Here is a 22,868-nt window from a genome sequence, read left to right on the forward strand (position 1 = left end):
AAGAGCTGCAGGGGGGCTGAGGGTTACTTTGGTCTCTTTTAATTCACCTGAACAGAAATAGGAAAGGGGCCACTGTAAAACTCTGGATGAAACAAGCAAACCAAAGGATAAATCATTCAATGTTCAACAAACTGTGAGCATAGCAGAGTGGCATCACAAGGCTTCAGCTGTGTTCCTACAGGAAAGGCAACGAAACCTGCTCGGAACTTCAGAGGCAGCATCGTTCAGCACACCGACAGAGACCTGGGAGCCCTTACCCCTGGCTGCCTGTTACTCCTTCCCTGACAGAGCACCATGCTGCCCTGCACAGCCACTGCCATCCAGCTTCATCTGCTCTAGAGCACAACTAGCAACTTTCACCTGATTGCTGATTAACTGTCTCAGAGCCACTGCTGGCTCTGAGGCAGAAGAAGCAGGACTTGCATTGCTGATCTGCCGGCTGAGTTGTGAAACAAGTAACCTGCACTTGCTGGGCAGCCTTAAACAACTGATGGCACTGCACTCACTTCTGAAGCCAGACTGTGGGAATGGTCATTTTTGAGGGCAGCAAGAGAATTATGCTTTATAGAGTGTAATTCAGTTGCTGCCACTGCCCAGATGCAACAGGGCTGCACTGAGAGTGCTCTCCACACTGTGCAAAGAGCATCTTCCCATGGACTGGAAGTCTACGTACCTGTGACTGCAAAACAAGAAGCTACTGGAGTCAACATAAAGAGTTAGCACAAACAGAACTGAACCAGAGAAAACAGAGAGTAACAAAAGCTACTGCTCAGGCTGTCTACAGTGCAGAGCACAGCTGCTAAAGGCATGTGGCACCAAGAGAAGCCAGAGACTCTACCAGAGCTCATGGGATGCTTAGCCAGGCAGGTCACTGGTTACAGAAAGCCAAGAGCTGCCTTTTGCTCAGAAAAGTGCTGTTTCTGGTACAAAGTGTGTGCTGTTTTTTAAGCCAGCCAGCAACTCAGCTCCACGCAGCCAGCTGCTCTCCGCCTCCCACCTGCTGGTGAGAGTCTGGAGCCCTGAGATCCCTCCCAGCCTGAGCCACTGCAGGATTCCATGGTGAAGCTGATTTCTTGATCTGGATATGAACACGTTCTCAGGCTGGACAGGCATATTCAGTGCAGGCATCTGCTTCTCTGCAACACCAGCAACTGACAGAGCACAAGGAATAAGAAAACCTACGTTACAAGCAAGAAGATGATCCCAAGAAATAAGACAAAATAAGGTAAGATAAGAAGTCCTCCTTGCAGGAAGTGGGAATGCTGACACTCAGGTTGCCCAGCAAGTGGCACCTGCTCCACCTGGCATGTCTGTCTATGGTGGAGTCTGTAACTTCACCTAATATTTACCCTCCTGAGTCCCAGCTAATTCCACACAAGGCTGGCACCACTCTTCCTTGGCAGCTACTCATTGCTTTGCTTTCACCTCATGATTTTCTTTGCTCTGCATTTATGTTGCTCTGTTGAGAGCCTGCTTTGAAGTCAGTGCTGTCAGTTTCCCTCCTGGCTTTGGTTCCCACCAGTGTTTATTACTGAGCAGACACAGCTCTTCACAACTATTAACTAATGTTCCAAACACTCTCAGTGCCTGCCCATCAGCTGTTACTGTTCTTAGCTCACTGAAAGCACAGAGATTGATTTTTTCCCCAATTTTTGGCATTTAGCATATTTTCTGTTTCCTCACAGCAGAGAGATGTTAATTTGTACGGCAAGTCAAAACTGCCAGAGCCTCAGAAACAAGGAACAGAGCCTGCTGCACCCAGAAGGGCTTCTCCTCTCCTCAGCGGCAGATCTAAGCCCTTGCTCTTTAACCTACCAGAGTGGCAGGGGTTGGATGCAGACCCTGGGCAGACAGCAGCACTCCAGCTCCAGCACAGTTACATGAGTCAGGGTAAGAAGACAGAGACTGCATTCTGCAGGGCAAGTCACAAATGGTGTTAGAAGAAATAAACTGAAATAGGCTGACTGTGATCTTCATCCCCTCATAAATGCAATCATCTCCTAGAAAGCAACTGCCTGAGATGTGCAGGGACTGACACGAAATGAGACTGAGGGGTGAAACAAAGGAGATGGTCAGACATGTGCTGCAGGTGCTTGATGAGACTCTCCTCAGGCAAACAATCCCTGCCCAGTACACGCCCTTCAGCAAGACCTCCCTGACCAGCTCAAAACCAGGCTGGGATAAGAAGTGTCTCTTGTGTCACTGAGTTAGAACTACACTGCTGGAGAGAGCAGCTCGAAGGCTTCCAAAAGTAAGACAGCCTGCTTAAAAAGCCCTTAGGGTTGAGAAGATCAGAGGAAGGTCCAGGCTGCTTGGCTCAGGGAATGTGCTTATGACCAGGAAGATCAGCTGAGCTTTGGGGCTCCCCCAGAACTAGGAAACAACACACAAGAGCTTGAAACAGACCCACAGAAGGATTCTGTTGTGAAACACACTGGCACTGGCACCTTCCTCTGGATATGATTTTGATGAAGAAAACCCCCAAATAATTAGAAATAAATCAGCCCAGTTATGTCAGCAAGTGTAAAAAGAACTGATCCAGTAACGAGGTGGGAGAATTCCACCCCCTCCTCACTCCACAGTGGCCCTGGCCAAGCATGATCAGGACTCAGGTAACCATGCCCAGAGAGAGTGAGCCCAGCAGCAGGGAGGGTGGGACAGCAGAACCTTAGGTGTATTGCTTCTAGCTCCATCAGTACCAGCAGGAAGTGGCAGGAAGGCAGGTTTGGGGTGATGAACGTGAGCATCACTGCAGCACCACTCTTTGCTGAAGCTGTTCGTTTTCCACTCAGACTGATGCTGAGCTGTGGCTGGTGGGTGTGTTTATTTTGCCTACTTAAGCTGCACAGGTCACTTCATTTGCCTTCCTGCCGTGGGCTGGGCTGTAATTTTCACACAACATCTTGAAGATAATTTAGTCATGCTGAAAAATGCAATCGGACATCACCCTGGCAGTTTGTCTTTCCAGTACATGGCTGCTGACCTCAAAGAACAGTGAAGAACTGCAGATGGCCAGCGCCCTGCCACTGGAGGACAACCAACAGCTCTGCTCTCCAGGAGCAGCCAGGGCTGTTGGTGCATCTGCACAAAATATTTGGCTAGAAAAAGGGTAAGAAATCAGTGCAGCCTCACTGTTTGTTGTGTGTGCAAAATGTTGAACTCAAGTGTGAGAGCAGAGGCTTTGCTCCAGGAGTGTCCACAAACAGTTTTGAGGACAGACCCTTGCTCCGTGTCCCTGTGCTTGCACCCAGCTGAGAGCAGGGTGCCAGGATTTCAAGAAGCAAAAAGATGATGTAGGTAGACCCCACATTGGCTCAGGTTGGAAGGGAGCTCAGAGCTCACCTCCTCCAACCTCCACACCATGCCCAGGGACACCTCTCAGCTACACTCAGCTGCTCCAGGCCTCATCCAGCCTGGCCTTCAGCACCCCCAGGCAGGAGGCAGCCACAGCCTCCCTGGGCAGCCTGGGCCAGAGTCTCAGCAGCCTCCTGCTGAACAACTTCTTCCTCAGCTCCACTCTAACCCTGCCCTGCCTCAGCTTCAAACCATTCCCCCTTGGCCTGTCTGCAGACAGCCTGAGGAGAAGTCCCTCTGCAGCCTTCCTGCAGGATCCCTTCAGGTCCTGGCAGGCAGCTCTGAGGTCCCCCCCAGAGCCTTCTCTTCTGCAGGCTGCACAGCCCCAGCTCCCTCAGCCTGTGCTCACAGCAGAGCTGCTCCAGCCCTTGGAGCATCTCTGTGGCCTCCTCTGGACTCACTCCAGCAGCTCTGTGTCCTTCTGCTGCTGGGGACACCAGAACTGGAGGCAGGATTGGAGGTGAGGTCTGAGCAGAGCAGAGCCAAGTGGCAGAATCCCCTCTCTTGCCCTGCTGCCCACCCTGCTCTGGCTGCAGCCCAGCACACAGCTGCCTGCTGGGCTGCAGGAGGGCACTGCTGGCTCCTGGGGAGCTGCTCATCAAAAGGAGATTCTCTGTCTTTAGGCATTTTACTCTGTTGCCTACAATACCTTTTATGGTCATTGATATTTTCTTCTGCAAATTCATCTCTGAATTTACAGTGCTATAATGCAATTGGTTTACTTCTGTCTGTCCTTCAGGTGCACTGTTTAGACAAGAACCACAGCTCATTGACTTTCCTTTTATGCCATTTCCCATCTTACTGCTCCCTGCTGCTCCAAGCCTGCTTCAGTTCACCCCCATCTCTCTAAGCAGCAGAATGAAAAGAGAGGCAGCACAGCTTGTGAACACTTACTGTAGCTAAGCAGAGGAAAACCAAATCAATCTGACTCTTCCCAGCACATCTGGGGGTTCAATATTGCTCTGTTACTGATTTATGATATGCTTAGGATCAGAACAAATTAAAGGTTGGATTCCACAAGCTGGCTGGCAAACAGCTTCTCCTTTCTGTAATCACTACCACACTCACCCTGTACCTGAGAGTGTCAGCTCCTTTCGTACAGCTGGAGCGAGCTGATGCTCTTACAGCCTCATGCCTCTACTCACTGCACTCTCTTCAGGAACATTCCTGTTAGCATTAGTAATTAAAAGGTTACTGGAAATTAAACTGAAGTAATTTCCCATCAGTAGCCTTAACACCCAGATCTCTCAACTCAGGAGACCTTGCAGCATCGCCAGAAGTCCCTGCTGCTCCAGCAGCACACACCCAGCGCCACTGTAAGGAACACCTTGCAGGTTAGGACTCTGCTCTGCAGACTGGAGTCCTGGATTTTAAACACCTGCCTGCTCTGGATTGCAGAATCCAAGAGAGCAAGAGTTTGGAGGAGCAGTTGATGAACCACTAGGGAAGGCACTGAAAAGCCTTTAAATTGCAATGTGTCACTTCTGGGAGGATTCACTCATCTCAGGGCTGGTTTTGAGCACAAGTGGGCAAAATGACCCAGAAGGCCCTTCCCTGCTCTGTGCTTCCTTAGTATTTTATCCATGTAGCTTCCTAAATCCCTCCTTGCAGCATGGCTTTGTATCCATCACAGAGAAAGGCTTCACCTACAGCCACCCCATGAGCCACACCGCAGAGGTGCTGGAGTTCCTCCAGCCAAGCACATTCTTCAGACCCTCATGGACTGGCTCTTCCGTGCAGCAGAGGTTGTTTTCCTTACAGCAAGGTAAAGATCATCATGCAGAAGCTAACACACGTCCCCCTACAGCACACTGCAGCAAGAGGCAGAATACAGAATTAACCAGTTTGGAAGAGACCTTTGAGACCACAGAGTCTAACCCATCACCCAACACTATCTAATCAACTAAACCATGGCACCAAGTGCCTCATCCAGGCTCTTCCTGAACACCTCCAGGGATGGTGACTCCACCACCTCCCTGGGCAACACATCCCAATGGCCAATCTCTCTTTCTGGGAACAATTTCTTCCTAACATCTAGCCTAAACCTCCCCTGGCACAGCTTGAGACTGTGTCCTCTTGTTCCAGTGCTGGTTGCCTGGGAGAAGAGACCAACCCCCACCTGGCTACAACCTCCCTTCAGGCAGCTGTAGAGAGCAAGAAGGTCTCCCCTGAGCCTCCTCTTCTCCAGGCTAAGCAACCCCAGCTCCCTTAGCCTCTCCTCCCAGGGCTGTGCTCCAGACCCCTCCCCAGCTTTGTTGCCCTTCCCTGGACACGTTCCAGCATCCCAACATCTTTCTTAACCTGAGGGGCCCAGAACTGGACACAAAAAGGCATTCAAGAAAGGAATTTTCAAGCCAGCCTAAACAACCTGTTCCTGCCAAACCCCACAGTGATTCTTTCCATGAGAGGAGAAAGTGTTGTGTCAAGCTTGTAGCTGCAGAGTTTCACTGCTCCAGAAGTGCAGCTCTCTGCCATTGCAGCCCTCCCAGCATTTATGCTCTGTGCACGACTTAGGGTTCCAGTACAAACTCTGCCTGGGTTCAGAACAGCTCCCAGCAAGCAGCACCTTGCTCTGCTGATACCCTCAGTGGAATAAATGGGACTAAGAGCGAAGCAGTACGAGATGGATCTCTGCAGCAAGCCATCAGGGCATGGGAAATGGAAGTGTGAGAAATGTCATCAAGTTGCTTGCCAGTAACTCCTCTGTTATCTAGCAGCCTGGTTGACAGAGCACTCATCTTCTGACTGGTACCTCCCAGCTCCTCCTCTTCCCTCCAAAGGGAATAAAAATCATGAGAACCTTCGCTATTCTGAGGAGCTTTATAACTACAGTGATCAAGGACTCTGCTCAATCTCAGCATGGCAAAGGGCTTGCAGCAGTTATCAGTTATGTTGGCAAACAGAAGTCTTGCAAAGGAGATAACTTCAAGAGAAATCTTAACCCCCAACTCACTGCATCATTCTGAGGGATGAGAGCAAGTCCTGCCACGGCATGGCTGAACTCCTGGTTGCTGAAGGACAATAAAAGCCATGTGCCTACAAACCAAGAGCTCCCTAACTCACTCCCTTCTGTAGCAAGGCAATTTAGGAGACTGATTGGCAAAGGCAGGTTTAGAAAGCACAGCCCAGTGTCACCATTTGGCCCTTTAAAAGTACAGCAGCAGCATAAGCTCTGTCCTCAAATCTTTCATCACAGCCTACAGCTTTGTGGACCTAGGGAGGGTGCAGGGTGGGAACCTGCAGGTGTGCCTGCCAACACAGGAGAGCCAGAGAGGAATCCCTTGGTCCAGCTTCTGTGCTGAAACTGGGGGACAGAGACCTGCACACTTCTCAGAGCAGGAAGGAAAGAATCTCTGCAATTATTCTTTAAGAAACTGGTCCAAGAGCCATCAGCTGAGTGGGGAGGCAGAGAAGCCAGCATAAGCCAAAAGGATATCAGGAACACAGTAAGCAGGAGGACCTCCAGTGAAAAAAGTAGCTGAGCAGTTGGAAAGGAATGAAGGAGCACTGGTCATGGAGGATGAAGTGGACACTGTCCAGAGAAGCAGATGTTTAGGGAGGCAGCCAGTGGCCCAACACCCAACAGCAAATGCAGAACCCATCCCTGAGCTAGTGAAGAAGCAGCTCTACATCCTCAACACCAAGGCTCATGAGTCTAACTACATCTGAGACTCACCAACCACCACCTCATCACTCCACGCAGCTCCTTTGTCACTACAGCAGTGGCAGAATGGTCTAGAGAGGGAAGGGGATGGAAGACTTCAAATTCATGTAGTACCTCTTGTTGAGGAGCAGCAGTAGGGGACATGGATGGATCCCCTTGTCCCAAGGTCAGAACAGAAGAGAGCAAACTGCCAACTGATTGCAAACTTCAAAATACCACTGCCCCTGTGGGACTTCCCTCCCAGAGCAGCAGGACCAAGCAGAGGAGGTTTTGTGAAGGGTGAAGCAGAGCTCAGACCTCAGAGGCAGCACTGGTACAGACATCCTGTGTGAATGCAGCAGCAGGCAGGCTGGAGATGGAGTTCCTGAAAAGCTCTCATGAGAAGACTGGGGAGGATAGGGGCTGCTTCACCTTTGCCTCTAATTAACACAGAGGAAACTGCTGGGAATGTGAAGATGAAATGGTAAGGTAATTGAGATTGGTCACCAAAGAGCAGAGCTCTCCAAGCTGGGAGGAAAACCTGTCCAACTAAAAGCAATGCATTGCAGACTACAGTGAAAAGGAAACTCAGAGATTTCCTGGGAGATTTGCCTAAGGTGCAAAAGGAATTAGAGGGAAGTGGTAGCTCCTTAATGAACCAAGTCACCCAAGGGAGAAGGAAGGCTTCCAACAGGTACTCAAGAATATTGACTCTCTCTTTTTGTTTTAGCTCTTTAAATTCTCCTTTAGTCAAAAGGTCAAACTTAAATTGGCTCTCTGTTTTAATTGGGGCACCAGTGACAAAGGACTCAGCTCCTGCAGGGAAAGGATGAATGCATTCATGAGCTCTTGGACCAGCTGGGCATCCTCGAGCCAGCCGAGTAAACTTCATCCTGAGATACCTAAACTCTGCAAGCCATGAATGATCAGCTGAGATGTGTCTCCCACAGTGCCACAGCAGCTCAGATCAGTAGAGTTCAGCATTCCCCTGTTTCCCCACTTACTCCATGCTGGCTCAGACTGTGGGGCAGATTTTCTGCATGTGAAGGGGACTCCTTTTGGATGAAATTAAATCAGAAGATCTGTTCAAAATGCAGCAACAGTCTCTAAAAGGAACAGAAAGGTCTCAGTCAATGTGTGATCTGCAGTACAAGCAAGTCCCACAGCAAGTACCAAGTGCACGTGGACAGACAGACTGCCCTCAAACCACAGACCTCCTGCCACCTCCTGCCTCCTGCCACTTCACAGCCTGAATGCTTCCAGCTCAGGAGTGTGGTCGTTTGAGGCTGTGCCTTTAAGAACAAACACTGCTGGAACACACTGGCTAATGTTTTTGGTACTAGAACCAAAACATTCTGATATTCTAAACGAATTTCATTGGTTGATAAACAAAAATTCAGCTTTAGATTGTGAAGCGGTTGGAAAATTTTTTCCTCAGTTCAGTTCGGTTTGGGAGTTGGGGGAGTTGGGTGTTTCAGCCTGTTCTCCCTGCCTGCTTCTTCTGCGAACTGCTGGACTTGGCCTTCAGATAAGCAAACACTAATCCTGCATGGGCTTTTGAAGCTTGCTAACAACTCTTTTCCTTAGTAACTTGCCTTTCTCTCTCTCTAACCCCTTTTTGGGGAAAAAGGGAGGTAAGGGGGGGAGAGAGGGGGTTCCAAAGAGGGGATCCCTCCCTGAGGGAGGGATTTTTGTTGTGTTATTTGTCTTTGCTGTGTATTTCTGTGTATATATTGTAAATACCTGTATATATTGTGTTATATATAACCTGCTTTCCATATATGCTTGTAAATATATAGCTTTTGCTCTTCGACTGAGTTAGCTGTGGTTTCTTACTCTGTGGAGGAGGGAGAGCTAAGCCCTCTCTCAACCTACCACATTTATTGGCGCCCAACGTGGGGCTTGCTGACAAATTAGTTTGATTTATTGCTTGCTTGAGTCGAATGAGCAAACATGAAGGTGTTTTGGCTTTTTGAGCGTCTGCTCTTCTCGGTCTTCAGTGTATTGATCTACAAGTATTGCCTGGGTATGATTATCGATAAGATAGGTAAATATATAATGCAAAAATTATATTTGTGGTTTAAGTACAAGATTCGGCTTCTGTATGATCAGTGCCTGGAATTCTTTTATGTTAAAAAGTACAGAAATGTTACATCTAGCACACTGCAGGATTCGAACCCATGACCTCAGCACTCATAGTTCAAAGCACTGCCAACTGAGCTACTGCACATTCCTGGATACAGTCAGATTGTGAAACCTCTGTATGATGTGACTCGAAAGAGGAACAGTTTCCACTGGGGACCTGAACAACAAGCAGCCTTTGACCAGATAAAGCAAGAAGTAGTCCAAGCAGTGGGTCTGGGACCTGTGCGAGATGGTCCAGACATTAAGAACATTTTGTACACGGCTGCAGGTGACAATGGTCCAACCTGGTGCTTGTGGCAAAAAGCTCCAGGTGAGACACGTGGACGACCTCTTGGTTTCTGGAGTCGAGGTTACAGAGGTTCAGAGGCTAATTACACTCCAACAGAGAAAGAGATTCTAGCTGCCTATGAAGGAGTGAAAGCAGCTTCTGAAGTAATTGGAACTGAGTCACAACTTCTCTTAGCTCCCAGATTGCCAGTTTTGAATTGGATGTTCAAAGGCAAAGGTTCCACACCACATCATGCCACAGATTCCACCTGGTCTAAGTGGATGGCCCTGATAACACAGAGAGCTCGAAAGGGAAATCTTGAAAGACCTGGTCTGGTGGAGGTGATCTCAAGTTGGCCTGAAGATACCAACTGTGCTAAACCTCCAGAGGAGAGAGTAACTCGTGCTGAGGAAGCTCCTCCTTACAATGACCTTTCTGATGATGAAAAGAAATATGCTTTGTTCACAGACGGTTCCTGTTGTCTCGTCGGGAACAAGCGAAGGTGGAAGTCTGCAGTGTGGAGTCCAACACGCCGAGTTGCAGAAGCGAAGGATGGAGAAGGAGAATCCAGTCAGTTTGCTGAGGTAAAAGCTGTCCAGCTAGCTCTCGACGTAGCTGAACGTGAGAGATGGCCAAAGCTTTATCTCTACACCGACTCATGGATGGTAGCCAATGCTCTATGGGGTTGGCTAAAGAACTGGAAAAAGAATGGCTGGCAGAGGAAAGGAAAACCCATCTGGGCAGCTGAACTGTGGCAAGACATTGCTGATCGAATCGAGAGAATTCCAGTGAAAGTGAGACACATTGATGCTCACATTCCCAAGAGCAAAGCTACTGAGGAACAGCAGCACAACCATCAGGCAGATCTAGCTGCAAGAGTTTCTCAAGTAGACAAGGACTCTGAACTTGATCTCGACTGGAAACACCGAGGTGAGATATTCTTAGCTCGGTGGGCTCACGATTCGTCAGGACATCAAGGCAGAGATGCAACATACCAATGGGCTCGTGACAGATCCATAGACATTTCCATGGATGCCATCGCACAAGTCATCCATGACTGTGACATTTGTGCTGCTATTAAGCAGGCAAAGAGAATTAAGCCCTTGTGGTATGGTGACAGATGGTCCAAATACAGGTATGGTGAAGCTTGGCAGATTGACTACATCACTCTACCACGTTCTCGTTCTGGTAAGCAGTACGTGCTTACTATGGTAGAGGCGAACACTGGATGGCTGGAAACTTACGCAGTCCCACATGCAACTGCACGCAACACCATTCTCGGTCTGGAGAGACAGATCCTGTGGAGACACGGAACTCCAGAGAGGATTGAGTCAGACAACGGAACTCACTTCAAGAACAACCTTGTAAAGAGCTGGGCAAAAGAGCACGGTATTGAGTGGATTTTCCATATTCCTTACTATGCACCAGCTGCAGGGAAGATTGAACGCTACAACGGTTTGTTGAAGACCACTCTCAAAGCCATGGGAGGTGGATCTTTGAAAAACTGGGAGAAACATTTAGCACAAGCAACCTGGCTGGTGAACAGTAGAGGTTCAGTGAACCGAGCTGGACCTGCACATTCTGATCTGCTACAGAAAGTAGAAGGTGATAGAGTTCCTGTTGTTAGGGAAAAGAATCTGTTAGGTAAAACTGTTTGGGTATTTTCGCCCTCAGGAGAGGCTAAACCTGTCCGAGGGGTGGTTTCAGCAGAAGGTCCGGGTCACACTTATTGGGTAATGCAAGAGAATGGTGAAATTCAGTGTATTCCACAAAGAGATTTAACTTTAGCTGAGAGAGTTTAATTTCAGAATGTTGTACAGCTACAGCGCGTCCAAAGGAAAGAGTCCCTGAGGAATCTACGGTGCACGAACCCTGAGAACCCTGAGAGCCCTGAGTCAACTGAGAGTCCCTGAGTCCCTGTTTCCCTTTTTCTTCGCTTCGTCTGCGGAGAGACAAACTGTTTTCCATTTTCTTGATTTTGGATTTTCTTGGACTTCTGAATCATCTACATCTGAGTATAGCCGGAATGGACGATGAACTTAACTTACGAACTGTAAATATTGTTCTGGATTGGATGGACAGTACGAACAGCCAATGAAATTGTTTAGAAAGGGGTGGACTGTGGTCGTTTGAGGCTGTGCCTTTAAGAACAAACACTGCTGGAACACACTGGCTAATGTTTTTGGTACTAGAACCAAAACATTCTGATATTCTAAACGAATTTCATTGGTTGATAAACAAAAATTCAGCTTTAGATTGTGAAGCGGTTGGAAAATTTTTTCCTCAGTTCAGTTCGGTTTGGGAGTTGGGGGAGTTGGGTGTTTCAGCCTGTTCTCCCTGCCTGCTTCTTCTGCGAACTGCTGGACTTGGCCTTCAGATAAGCAAACACTAATCCTGCATGGGCTTTTGAAGCTTGCTAACAACTCTTTTCCTTAGTAACTTGCCTTTCTCTCTCTCTAACCCCTTTTTGGGGAAAAAGGGAGGTAAGGGGGGGAGAGAGGGGGTTCCAAAGAGGGGATCCCTCCCTGAGGGAGGGATTTTTGTTGTGTTATTTGTCTTTGCTGTGTATTTCTGTGTATATATTGTAAATACCTGTATATATTGTGTTATATATAACCTGCTTTCCATATATGCTTGTAAATATATAGCTTTTGCTCTTCGACTGAGTTAGCTGTGGTTTCTTACTCTGTGGAGGAGGGAGAGCTAAGCCCTCTCTCAACCTACCACAAGGAGCCAGCAAACAAAGGTGCCCCCAGCTGCTACCCAAGGGCACTCCTTTGGCTTACAGCCAGAGCTCCCATGTCTCCCTGCTCCTTTTCTTCCTTCAGCTGCTCTCTCTCTTTGCAGTGCTTTTCTGGCCTTTGTTGTCTGGGGTTGTTTCATAAAAGTAATGAGTCCCATTTTGTCCCATTTTTCCTTCCCCATTCACTTATTTGGTCTCACAGAAGGTTCAACATATTGTAGTCATCCTCAGGACACTGCACTGGCATCTCTGCAACCTCTGCATAGCCTCTCTCCTTGGCCCTGCCCTTTCCTCGTGCAGGTAATCAGCTAAGAGGGTGGAAGTCATTAGTTTAGTGGTGGCCACTCAATCATTTTCCTCTGCCACAAGACTGAAGACAAAATTCCCTCCATTCTGAGCCTCTGCCTGGCCAATACTCAAATTGAGAGTGAGGAAGCAGCAGCAGATGTACTACATGTAAGTGAATAAGAACAAACCCAAGACTTGCTTCCATGAAAAGGGCTCAAGAACACCTGGTCTTCTCCACTGCACGTAGGGAAGGATGCTCTGGCAACTGCTGAAGCATCATTCAGAAGCCAACAAACCTGAAAACAAGACTTTGAGGGATAGTTGTCTTTGGTCTGCCTTTGAGGAACAGGCACACCAGGGCATTTGGTCCAGAGGAGCAGACTGATGATAGTCAACAAATATCATAGTATCATAGTATCAGTCAGGGTTGGAAGGGACTGCAAGGATCATCTAGTTCCAATGCCCTGCCATGGGCAGGGCACCCCACACTAGATCAGGCCTGCTTCACACCTAGAGGCTAGCTTTTGGGTCCTTGGCACAAACAGCTTGGCTCTACCCACCCACTCCTAAGCTCTTGCTGTGTGCTTCACAATGACACAGTTTACAAGCACAGGGCCTCCGAGAGCCCAGACAGGATGGATGAGAGCAAGCTGTAAAGGTGGAAGTTAGGCAGGATGGGCTTTTGTCTGCAAAAGGCCAAACAGTGGCAGTGAAGATCAACTTACCTTGAACTCCTTCAAAAACACCTGAATAAATAATCCTGTAAGCTCTGGGGGGGAGGCTGGGAGATGCCTGAGAGCAATGAGATGCGAGCATCCCACTGCCTGTAGCACAGACGGGCCATGCTGCAGCATCTGCAGACAGAGAAGAGCAGAGGCACTTCTCTCTCCACCTTAGGAGACAAGTAATGCATCCCATATGCTCAGAGGTGCTTGGAAACAAAACAGGGAAGGCTGTGGTGTGCAGGGAAGATGACAGCAGTCTGCCTGCATTCTGCATTTCTCAGAGAAGGGTTTGGCAGTGCTCTCTGCATCCTCTTTCCTCAGCGGGAAACACCACACCCTGCCTTTGATCTACCGACAGCCTTCACCAGAGCCACAGCTCTGTCACCTCTCTGGGCAGGTTTGGGTTTGAATCAGCTTTCTGTGAGCAGCTCAGGCTGTGTGCTGCTGTGGTGATCTCTAACTCTGCCTCTGTGCACAGAGGTTCCCTGAATGCACCAAAAGAAAGAAAAGTATCCTAAGAAAATTAAAGCTATGGAGGGAGAATGGTTTGAAGCTGAAGCAGAGCAGGGTTAGAGTGGAGCTGAGGAAGAAGTTGTTCAGCAGGAGGCTGCTGAGACTCTGGCCCAGGCTGCCCAGGGAGGCTGTGGCTGCCTCCTGCCTGGGGGTGCTGAAGGCCAGGCTGGATGAGGCCCTGAGCAGCTGAGTGTAGCTGAGAGGTGTCCCTGGGCATGGTGTGGAGGTTGGAGGAGAGGAGCTCTGAGCTCCCTTCCAGCCTGAGCCAGTCTATGGTTCCATGATCACAGAGTCGGCAGCTTTCAAAAACCAAAGCTTGTTGGCAGGCCCATCTGTTTTGTCATTCCCCTTGGCACAGGCTAAATTTATCACATAGGTCTGAAATAGATTAGATGTGGTGTTATTAGATTAATTTAATTGGGTATTGGCATCCTTATACATCCCAATTAATGGCTTTTTAATGACAGCACATGCTAATGATTAACTAGAAATAAACAAGGAGGGGCGAAGGCATGGCTTCAGAAATGATCCATTTGACAAGCTTTCAGGTATGGCTACACATAAGAGTGACAAAGGAAAAAGGAAAGGAAAAAACAAATGAAAGAATGCAATGAGCTTTTTCTCCTTACTTCCACCCCGGGAATAAAAGGCCAGCAGCAATGTGCATAAATGAGATCTGCTTACAGCTTACAAACTCTAAGCACTCTGCACAACCTCATTGTTCTCAGGAAAATATTCCACTGAAAGGAAGCCAAAACCTTTAAAGGAGAGCATACCACACAGCAAGGTGTTAGATCTGCACACCAAAACCATCCCCATCCTCACCCAAGATGTTTCATTTGGGTCAGTCTCTGATAAATTCCAGCTGCAAAGCAGGACAGAAGCACACTGCATCCCCTCCCAGCTTCGACAAGCAGAAAGGGTGAGCTAGAAAGGAGTTGCAAAAGTGGCAGTTGTGTGTGTGTGAAGCTCATTCTGAGAGAGCCAGAGGCAGCAGAAACGAGAGAAGAACAAACTGGTTGAAAATTTATATCAATAAAATCACTTAGGGAAAAAGATAAAGACAGCCATGGGATTAGGAGGAGCTTTTCACAGGCCTCTGCCAAAGCCTCCACTAAATACTGTCTGTTTCGCTTCACACCAATGCTTAGCATCATGGAGCCAGGATATTTAGTTTCATCAGCTGCAATCCAGAATCTCCCCATGGCCCTGTGAGAGATACAGGCTGCACAGGGAGGCTGTGGCTGCCTCCTCCCTGGGGGTCTACAAGTCCGGGTCAGATGAGGCCTTGAGCAGCTGAGTCTAGTTGAGAGGTGTCCCTGGGCACGGTGGAGATGAGCTATGAGGTCCCTTCCAGCCTGAGCCATTCTAGGATTCTGTGTGATTAGAAAACAGCTGATAGGAAACCCCCAGCTCCTTAGATCCAAAGTTTCATTCCTCTCCCTTTCCTCCACTGAGCTATAACTGAGTCAAATTGCTTGTCTCTCATCCCTGCATGGCTGACCTTAGTCTTTGCTCTTATTTAGCAATGACCTTGATATAGGTTAAGCTTCCTGGCTTTCACAAGCTGAGTGCACTGACTTTAGCTCTACCTGCAGCCTCTTACGTGTAAAGATCTCCAGGAAGCTTTGTGCCGCTGCTTCTCCTTGCTGTTTCCATTGTGACACAACCTTTCTCACCACCTGTGCCAGAAATGAGGCTCACGTCATCTTCCCTTCAGCAACAGTTACTAAACCCTCTACACCTTCCACAGTGATCCTCTATGAACTCCATCATAACATTTCTCTTCTATGTTATTGCATGTTTGGAAATTTTTCTTAGAGGTAGATTATTTTTGACTGATGTTCAGTAGCAGCTTAAACTATGGAGCATTCTCTAACAATTATCTAACTTCCAGAGCATCCTGGAACAATTAACACGAGCAGGGAGCTATTTCCAGTCTCCCTAGGAAAACACTTCAGTCACTTCATGCAGACAATAAAAGCAGAAAATCCTTTCAGTGTGACTAATAACCCTTCTGAGTCACATATGCTTGAAGAAATGGCTCAGCAAACCCAACTGCCTGCACCTCCAGCTCCCCACACCCAGCGCAGCCAGCTCGAGGCTCCTGCACAGAAACGTGCCTGCATGAGACACTGGAAAGCAGGACTCCATAAAAGGCTTCAGACACCAGCTCCTGGCATGCTCTCTTCTGGAGCCTGACCAAGTGTGAACTGCAAGAACAAACCTCTGGTTGGATAGGAACAGCCTGGGCCACCGGATGCATGGGGCAGTGGTCAAAGGTTTGCTAGACAGATGGTAGCCAGCTCCAAGCAGAGTGTTCCAGGCATCAACTTAGTCAATTAGGACTCCCTGGGAAACTGCCCTTAGGGACAAAGGAGATGGTAGACCTCCAAGAACACCTTCTAGAAAGCATGAGAAATCTCACTCCCCATGTGTAAGGAATCACAGACACCTGGAATGGCTTGGGTTAGAAGGGACCTTAGACATCATCTACTCCAACCTCCCTGCCACAGGCAGGGATGCCTCCTAACCAGACTTGGCTGCTCAAGACCTCATCCAACCTGCCTTAAAGACCTCCCCTGTCCAAGTGCAAGCTCCAGAAATGTATGGGTTGAGATCTGTTGGAGCAACAGATGTTGCCTATCTGGACAACTGTGAGGCCTTTGACATGGTCCCCCATGGATTTGCTGGACACATGCTTTGCAAAGGGGGAAGACAGAGCCACTCCTGTGCAGTCACAAGCTCACAGACCACATTTTGATGCAGCTGAACTGCACAACTCCATGCCACAATACAACATCAAATCCATGTGATTCAAAACATAAACCCCTCAGCAAGTAACAGAAATTTGCAGGGAGGGAAAGACCTCCAGCCAGGATTCCACTACCTGAGCATTCCCCAACAGGCTCTGAGACACCTCCTGTGCCCAGTGCTGGCCCCTGCTAGCGTGGAGGGAGGTACAGCTCCCTGCTGTAGCTGCAGCAGGCTGAGAACAGAGGAACTGCTCACACTCAAGGAGTCAGAAGCAGCTTCTGCCTTTCCAAAGGCTGTCAGCACTGCAGCACCTGTGTGAGGAGCCACCACAGGCTGAGCTTCCTTTGCTTCCTTAACACTAAACCAAGGGCCTGGGCAATTGATTGCACTCTGCCTTTTGCAGCCCAGCTGCCAGAATCTGTGCTCTTAGCTTTGCCACGATCCATTATCAGTACCAAGTGCTGTTTATCAGCTCAGATGTTAAATTCTTAGTGCTATCAATTATTTATAGGGCAAAGCCAACTCAACCATTAGAATGTAAAATAAGGACACAAAGGCTCCTTTGATGGATAGCCTCTGAAATTTTAAGTGTGTCATAAATCTTCCTGTTGGGTATCCTTCCAGCTTAAACCCATCAAGTTATATGAACTTATCAGAAATGCTTTTGGCTGCCTAGTGTAAGCCGCCTACTCACTAGGAAATTCACAGCATCCTAGAATGGCTCAGGTTGGGAGGGAGCTCAGAGCTCATCTCTTCCAGCCTCCCCACCATGCCCAGGGACACCTCTCAGCTACACTCAGCTGCTCAAGGCCTCATCCAGCCTGGCCTTCAGCACCCCCAGGCAGGAGGCAGCCACCGCCTCCCTGGGCAGCCTGGGCCAGAGTCTCAGCACCCTCAGACTGAAGAACAGATCTGCCCCCAGCAGGCACCAGCTCTTGGACTCGAAGGCCACAGAGCAAACAACTTCAGCCATTCCATTAAGAATTTGCCATCTGCTTTCTTTTCCTTTGGGTGGTTTTTCCCCTCCTGAAACCTACCCATGAGTGGGGCAGAGGAGCCAGCCAGCTGGTGGAACATCAGCTATCACTGGTGATGACTGCTGCCCTGGCTTTGCTGGGACAGCAGCAGACCAGCCCTGGGCTGCAGGCCATTGGCAGCTCTGAGTCAGCCAGCACAGCTCACTCGAGGTGGCCCCCAGACCACCAGCATCACTTTCAGATAGAAGTCTGCTGAGGAGAGAAGAGTTTCCTGCTAGAGCTTCCTCCTTCTGTTCCTCTTTGCTGCTCCTGAGAGCTGCTTTTCCTGACACTGTGCCTGCTGCAGTTTGCTGGGCTGGCTGTGGCTTCGTGTATCCTGTCCTGACACCACTGTGAAGGTGGCTGCTCACTGAAGCCCTTTGCATTTCAGCCTCGGGGGCTTCTCTCCTTTTCCTTGGCTTCTGCCTCATGAGATGTGCCTGAGACAACCAGGATTCTCAGACTGAAGTCTGGAGAAGAAGAGTCTGAGGGGACACCTTCTTGCTCTTTATACCTCCCTAAAAGGAGGTTGTAGTGAGGAGAGCCTCCTTGACCAAGTAACAACCACAGAGCAAGAGGAGTTGGCCTCAGGTTGCTCCAGGGGAGGTTTAGGTTGGGTATAATGAAGAATTTGTTTGCTGGAAGAGTTGTAAAGAATGGGAACAGACCCAGGAAAGTGGTGGAACCACCTTCCCTGGGGGGGTTGGTGATTACTGGCTAGGGCTAGGCTCACAGTTGGTCTCCATTCTATTAAAGGTCTCTTCCAACCTAATCAGCTCCCTGACTCAATATATCTTTGTTTCCAAGCAAGATGAGTTGTCTTGATTTTCCTCCCTCCTCCATCAGCAGCACTTGCAAACCAGCACACATCTGCTGGTTTGAATTTAGCATTTACTGGCAAAATTCAGCATTTTGCAGATGTGACCAAAAATCAATCTCTGGTTTGGTGGCTGAGTTCCTTGAACTTTCCATCAACTGACTGATGGAAGAGCTTGCCTGGCAGAGCCCAGGCCAAATGGAGCTCATTTCCACTGTTTGTAGGATGAGGCTTAGAGGAATAAAAGAAAGCAGGTTTCTGTTTGTGATTTGAGGTGTTTTTTTTTCACTTTAACAAAGTAAATCCTCATCAGAAGCCTGCTGGTGGTGATTGCCAATTACCTGCAACTGCAGGAGCACTGGTAAAGCATTGCCTTAATTAGGGAGGCCTAAAAGTGCCCTTGGGAACCAAGCAAGCATGAATGTAGCTGAAAGGGTTTGTTTTTTCCTTGATAGGTATCAAATTTGTGTGGAAGCCACTGAAGGCAATCTCAGTAAGCCCTTCACTGAGGTGCAATGAATGCAGTTATTCACATCAGGTAAATTCCCCATCTTGGCCTGAAGATGTTAGTGCTTTTCTTGTACTTTCTCAGAACACTGTGTCTGCAGCCACACGCACAGAGTGCTTTGCTGTGGGCTTGGTTAAAGGCTCTCTCACCTGACACACAAAGAACAAACCCAGGCAAAGTCAGCTTCGAGTTAAAAAGAACGAAGCTACTTGAGGCAGCCTAACCCCTGGAACCAGCAGCATGCAGAGAGATGGTTTTAACCTCCACATTCCACTGTGTTCTGCATCTTGTGATCATTCCAAGCCTTCTTTTTGCTGTACCAGAAGGGCTGTGGTGAGTAGCTCAAGAGAGCTTCTCCTCCCCCTCTCCTCTGCCCTGGTGAGGCCACATGCCAAAATGCTTTCTAATTCCAAGCAAAGGTGTGCAAGAAAGAGCTCATCAGAAGAGAAATGTCTGTGCCAAGGAAGTCCACTTCACTACAGCTAATAATAATAATAATAAACCTGGTGGGAAGAGACCTTCAAGATCATCGCTTCCAACCCCTCAACCAATCCAACCCACCTAAACAACTAACCCATGGCACCAAGCACCCCATCAAGTCTCCTCCTGAACACCTCCAATGATGATGACTCCACCATCTCTGCTGTGAACATTGCCATAATCTCTTTCATTTAGAATTAACTCTGCCCCAAAAAATCTGCTTGTTTTTTTTGCCCAGTGCTGCTGTGACAAAGAACTGAGCAGGAGATTATTCCTGCTGTTTCTCATGAAGGAAGAAAGAACCAGGAGCTTTTTATTCCCTCACATGGCACAATGTAGGTTAGGTTTATATTGACAGGTCATCTGAGCCAGCAGAGTTTAGCTCTTGTGCTAGCTGTACCTGCAAGGAGAAGACAGGTAGGAACAGCAGTGACACCTTTGTCTCTGGGGCAGAAGGGCAATATTTTCTCTGTGAGGGTTTCTTAAGCCATAGTCCTGAATTTTATGATTATTATTATTATTTTGGAGTTCATTCGCAAGCAGCCATCCCTCAGTTAGATACTGCAGGGGGTTTTCACATGCAGCTGGGTGACAGAAGTGTTCTTTAGATGTGAGGGAAGAGCAGGAAATATTTCCACAATAAAACCTTCAAACTGCCAGGTTTGATGAAGTTTCAAGTTTAAGCAAGCCTCTGCAACTAGGTCAGGCCTATCTCAGGCATCAATCCAGGCTGGGTGCAGAGTGGGTTGAGAGCAGCCCTGAAGAAAGAGGCTTGGGGGCGTTGGGTGCTGAGCAGCTCCCCAGGAGCCAGCAGTGCCCTCCTGCAGCCCAGCAGGCAGCTGTGTGCTGGGCTGCAACCAGAGCAGTGTGGGCAGCAGGGCAGGAGAGAGGATCCTGCCCCTGGGCTCTGCTCTGCTGGGAACAGCCTGAGCCATTCTGTGATCCTATGATGTTTGGAGGAGGAATCATTCTTGTGTAGCCATTGCTCCCTTTTGTACTCTGCAGCAGTGTTGTGTTTGGATGTTTTAAGCGTTACAGGTATGAAAAACAGTAACCTTTTTGTAAAGATAAAAGCTTTGGGAAGTGAAACTGGGATGAAAGAAAACTATGGAAGAAAGGAATGCTGGTACCAATTGCTCAAGTGAAGCAAAAGTGCATGGGCTGGGTGCTAGCCTTGCAGCATGCAATGGGCATAATCAGGAAATGTTCACACTGAGTATTTAATTAGACTCTAGGTGATCAGCCTTGGTAGGGACCTTGCTAATTATCAAGTGGTTGAGCCACTGAGAAAGCCAAAGTGATGTTTCAGAGGACTGCACTTTGCTGAGGAACTGGGAGGTGTGAGAAGTGTTTGACATGATAAATGGTAGAGGTGGATGGAGGAATAGGAGAAGGTTTAACCAATGGGTTTAGGCTCATCATGATCCCTCCTTGGGTAGCAGGGAAGATGGATGGAGGTACAGAGCTATGAGATTGGTGCTGTAGCTTCCAGTAATCTGTATAAACATAAGAGATCACCTGAGCAGCAAATGCATTTCTGTGAGGCCAGGGATGTAGAGGTTAAAAATGAACAGACAACTTTATCCAGGAGGAGCTTGCAGTGAGAGAAATACTCAAGAGCAAAGCCCTGCCCCCTCCTGCAGCAGCTCTGGTGGCTCGGAGCAACAGCCAGTCTCTGGGTCAGAGGCTGCTGCTGCAGTATGCTCAGTAATTAGGTTTGTTTATTTAAATATTTAAATTAAGGAATGTAAAGCATCTGTGCATGAATAATTCTTCTGTACATGGAAATCCAAGTCCTTACTAATGTTTCTGCACTTCTCCATTCCTCACTCCTTGCAGCTCCATTCATTATTCACTGCCTATGATTCATTCAGTTGTGAGCTCCACGCCATGGGCAGCGCCTGGGTTTATTTTCCTCTGGGTGTGACACTATGCCCAGCTGGATTTGTACCAGGTTAACTTCTAGGCCCCACTGCAACCAGCAATAAATCCACAGCAGTGCATTACTGCAGGCATGGAAGAAGTACAATTAATTTTGAGGCATTTATGCCAATAACCTATGTTTAGCAGTCCATGCTTGCACCACTTCTCCTCTCCCAATGCTCAGGCCATCACTGAAGCTCTTTTCATGGACATTTAAAGAAATCCCTGGGCTTTGACAGGCACAAGCACTACACATTTGCTTGAGAGATGAAGTTCATTTCAGCATGAATAGCCAAGGCTCATACAGGAGTTGATGTGAAATGTTGAATGTGTAGTTTGACTTCAGTGGCTCCTTGCAGAAGAAAGGGATCCACACCTGAAGCTCTACACAAAAGACAGTAGAAAAACCCCAAATCCATGTATTGATGATCATAGAATTATCAGGGTTGGAAGGGACCTCAAGGATCATCTAATTCCAACACTCCTGCCATGGGCAGAATCCTAGAATGGCTCAGGCTCGAAGGGAGCTCAGAGCTCAGCTGATCCAACCTCCGCACCATGCCCAGGGACACCTCTCAGCTAGACTCAGCTGCTCAAGGCCTCATCCAGCCTGGCCTTCAGCACCCCCAGGCAGGAGGCAGCCACAGCCTCCCTGGGCAGCCTGGGCCAGTCTCACCACCCTGGCACAGAAAGTCCATGTTGTCAGAAACCAGGATGGCAGTTCACTGTACCTGGGGCTGTACCTGAACCCTCTTGTATTTGACAAAGACAAGTGCTTGGGAAGGGATTGTTAAGTACCAGTGGCTGTGGCTACTCATTTTCAACTGACTCAGTGAACACCTAAGAACTGTAGAGAGCAGAGCTCTGTTTAGAACAGAATAGAATAGACCAGACCAGACCAGGTTGGAAGAGACCTTTGAGTTCATCAAGTCCAACCTATCACCCAACACCATCTAATCAACTAAACCATGCAAACAAGCACGCCATCAAGTCTCCTCCTAAACACCTCCAGGGATGGTGACTCCACCACCTCCCCGGGCAGCCCATTCCAATGGCCAATCTCTCTCTCTATGAAGAACTTCTTCCTAACATCCAGTCTAAACTTCCCCTGGCACAGCTTGAGACTGTGTCCTCTTGTTCTGGTGCTGGGTGCCTGGGAGACCAACCCCCACCTGGCTACAACCTCCCTTAGACATGCATCATTTGACTACCCAGAAAGATTAACTGGGAAGAAACCCACTGCAAGCATTAACTGATCAATAGCATCGTGGTACTTGCGATCATCTATCCCCAATTACGCAGCAGAGACCAGCCTCACAACTCACTGAGGTGTTGCACTGCCCACTGCTCTTTGCAGCTCTCCCCTTCCCACAGCTGAGCTGCACAGCAGGAATGCAAATGGGTGCTCAGCTCACAGAAGCTGTGCAAGGAAGCATTAAGCAAAGCAAATCAATGTGGATGAAAGGAGAGCAAACATCAGCTGTGCTGGAGAGCCTTCCTAGAGCAGGGCTAGGAGGGCAAGGTGCAGAGTCACCGGCTGCTGCTCTTGCATTCTTCCACAGCCTGCAGTGTTTGTCTGCTCCCTGCTGGCTGCCAAATCCTCTAAGAGAGTTAGCACATCCGGATGCTCTTCTGATCTCCTCAGTTCAACCTCAGGTCCTTTAAGGTCAAAGCAATGGCAAGCTCCT

The 22,868-nt window shown here is 48.5% G+C and overlaps 1 protein-coding gene across 2 annotated transcripts in view; it reads right to left on the reverse strand.

The window, feature by feature from the left end:
- SGCZ (sarcoglycan zeta) overlaps positions 1-22,868 on the reverse strand; it is a 206,552-nt gene that overhangs the window by 60,319 nt on the left and 123,365 nt on the right. The gene's annotated exons all lie outside the window — the stretch shown is intronic.

The sequence above is a fragment of the Dryobates pubescens genome, chromosome 1 (genome assembly GCF_014839835.1).
Source record: "Dryobates pubescens isolate bDryPub1 chromosome 1, bDryPub1.pri, whole genome shotgun sequence".
In the NCBI taxonomy this organism is placed as follows: domain Eukaryota; kingdom Metazoa; phylum Chordata; class Aves; order Piciformes; family Picidae; genus Dryobates; species Dryobates pubescens.